This window comes from Lactuca saligna, chromosome 4 (assembly GCF_052625555.1).
Source record: "Lactuca saligna cultivar CGN05327 chromosome 4, ASM5262555v1, whole genome shotgun sequence".
Lineage (NCBI taxonomy): Eukaryota > Viridiplantae > Streptophyta > Magnoliopsida > Asterales > Asteraceae > Lactuca > Lactuca saligna.
The window spans coordinates 273204105-273207730 of NC_136420.1; positions in this window are offsets into that span (position 1 = coordinate 273204105).

Sequence of the window (3626 nt, forward strand, 5' to 3'; positions counted from 1 at the left end):
AGGACTAGGAGACCGAGTACACAAAGTTATGTGTTGATCAAGTCCACCACAAGAGTGACAAAGATATTCGTCATGATTTACTAAAGGTTTAGTAAATATGATTATACTTATAAGCTTAAGTGTAATTCTGGGTTGATTGAAAGAGTTTCAATCAATAGCAGAACGGATAAGAAGAATCAAGTAGGCAAAAAGATAAAAGTTTCTCTCTCTAAGAAGAAGGGAGAGTACCTTTTATTATGTTTTATGATAGGTCTTAATGATTAAGAACCATATCTTAATTGATCCTCTAAATGAGTCTTAGTACAATTGTATGTATGAGAAGAGGAATCAAGAATTGAAGAAATGGTTAAATCAAGAAGTCAATCATACTTCGTTCCAAAAACAAGTCTTAGAGTTAAGATTGTGACATTGAGTGACAAGTCTTAAGAAGGTTTATAACATTCATCAAATGTGGAAAGTTGTGATGTCTTGGATAAGACAAAGACCAACTAGGACCAATTTTGTGAAGTGTTTGTCTTGATAAAAGCTACACTAACTCTTGAATATTTGTTTGTCGAGAAATGTATATTGACAAGAGAATCTTATATGTCAAGGATTCAGTGGGAGTCTTAATGGTCTTGAAAAGTTCAAGAAATAATCAAGAATAAACCTTATTGATCATCACTAGCACACGACTTGAGGTTCACAACCTATCGTGTTGACACTATCTTGTTTCTGTGTCGTTCCAATTGAGTTAATTATGCATGTGAGTTTTATGAGTTCTCATTTGAACGCATAAAAGCAAGCACCTTGATCAATGAAAAGTACATTGATAGGAAAGGATGAGTTGCTTAACTACTTGGAAGACATGGTGGGCACTCATGTTACCATAAGGCAGGAAATCAAGATTGAGAAAGTTCGGTCCATATGAGTTTGGATTTGTCGCAAACTTTGGTTTTGACAAATTTGCATGGATAGGAACAGATACACCATAAAAATATAAGTGTCATAAGATTCCCTCCTTCATGAAAATGACTATGATGAAATTCTTTCACTAAGAGAGATTTTAAGAAGATAGTGATTGTGAAAATTGTATTCTCAAATTCGATTATGGTTACGGTATCCCTTTCCATGATTCGAATTATGAGATTTGGCAATTAGTCTGAATTGTTTAGACACACATATGAGGTATCTAAGGAAAAGGTGTATAAGTTTGAGAAGCTTAGATAAAGGATTATCAAAGCATTAGGTATTAGAAATATGAACTTAAGAAATTCAATAGGTATTGTTTTCTGGAAGTTAAGCTGTTTTCTGAATACATGTCAAAGCTAGTGGGAGCATAAGTGTTATTCTTATATGATAATAATCATCATGATAGTGGCAGCATAAATGTTATGCTTGTATGATTATTATGGAAAGTATTGCAAGTTAGCAATATTAATTATAGAAAACAAGAGTTATACTTTGCAAAGTCGTAAGGGTCGAAAAGTTGTTTTGCTATAATTAAGGGAGAGAATATTATGCTTCATTTCAAATCTAAAGGCTTAGGTTGTGGAATGTTAACAAATTTAGTCAAGGATACATAGTGCGTTCTCAAAATTTCGATTATGATTACAACATTCGTCTTCATAATTCGAATTATAAGAACATGACACATAAGATATTATGGCAGAAGATTGATAAAATATTGTATCTTTATGTAAGACATTATGCTTCGTGTCCCATACGCTTCGGGTATAGGATGGATTGCAAATGCTATAATATTTGACGATTCTAAAATTTTCCAAATGTCTAGCGCATTAAGAGGAAAAAAGGACAAGAATCGGTTTTGACTAAGATAATTAAACAACTATGAAAGGACGATCCAAAGCTCGCTGAGGATTGGTCGCTTGTGAGTAGTTGGAATTATGGGATTGGATGGACCATATCGACATTATTATGAATAGATAAGATTCTATTAAGAATGAGTTTTCATATGGTAAATATGGAAATGTTTCCATATTGAGAGTTGATTATTGAGAATCTATGTCTAGATTAGAAACTTTTATGCAAGAAGGATGTTCAAAGGAATGTACTTTGAGTGAGAGACATCATATCTATAGAATTGTTTATGATAGAGATTGGCCAAGTCTTGATGATTTTGAGCTATGACTTTACAAAAGGATCATTGCATAAAATGTTAGAATCTAGTATATTCTATAAGTGGCAAGAATTTGATATTCTTACACTTGTGATAAGGATTGGGAGTTGTGAAATGAGTATGATTGGAAATGTGTTCATTTGATCTGTTTCACAAAGTAAGCACCATAAGTAAACATTGTGTGCATGCTGAGAGCATGGGACAAGTGTAGTAATAATTCAAGAAAGAAATTGATTACCCGAAACAACAAATAATGAGTAATCAATATGGTGATTAAATAAAATGTTTTATTTATACCCAGAGTTTGGGGCCATACGGGATTTTGTATTATTCTTGTGTTTCACTTTGCATGTTTTGACTTCCTGAATAATTAATTATTTCAGAATAATTAAATTATTCGAATGGACCACAGTCGTTCATATATTGGAAGTAGGTATGAATGAAGACTGTCGTGAATTGGTGTGTGGATTTTTTAAAGTGTATTAAACATAAGCAAATGTTTACTGCAACGTTCATGAGTGCTTATGAATATGATTTGAGCATTGGATTAAACCCACGCTTACTTGGATCACTTCATGAATTGTATCATGATTGATTGGTGAGACAATAACATCTTATATTCTTGAAACCGAGATATGTGAGTTGTATCTTGCGAGTCGGTTGCACATTGATAATATGTAAACGCACCAGTAACTTGGTGTTATAAAACATATTGTTGTGTGTGATTCGGTAAGTGAGTGCAAGCAAGCATTGAATCAAAGTTTATCCGTTCCTTTTATCCAAAGTAGGATGAAAGCGATATCTATGGGCCCCTCGATGATTTAGTGATGGCACATAAGCACTCGGCCAAGCCAAGACTAATTTGATGTGTTCAATTGTAGTCTGTTGTCAGTCGTCATAAATCAGAAATCGGGAAACAAAACATAGACTGAGAGAATGATCAAAATCCATGTCTCAAGTCTATACGATATCAAGAATGGAGGAATATATGATCCCTTATCTAAAGGACACGCTTTTGATAAGATCAGAGTTGACAACGGCTTTTGAAAGCTACGATTGCTAATCAGGATCTGACGTTATTCGCATAATAGTTATTAGACTTATCCAAGTGGAAGACTGTTGGATTTGTGACTAAGTCCATAACTATTTTGGTATGTACTTGCCCCGATTGTGCATGGTCCTTTTGGGTTGCCTTCACAGTGGTGACTAGACATGATGATTATTGAGGAGAGAGGCTGGTTTATTGTTAAGAATAATAAATTAGGGTATAAATATGATTTGTTAATATATTATATGAATAATATATTAATTTGGAATCATATTATTAATTAGTATTTAAGCAGAAATTAATTTAGAATTAATTTTGGGATTAAAGGAACTGACTGAAAGTGCAGGGGCTATTTTGTAATTATTCAATAGTTGAGTCTTTGGGCCATTGGATCACCTTTATTAAGGCTTAAACAAAAATCCTAGAAGGATCTAGGAGTTTTCATCCAAGGGCTTAAGG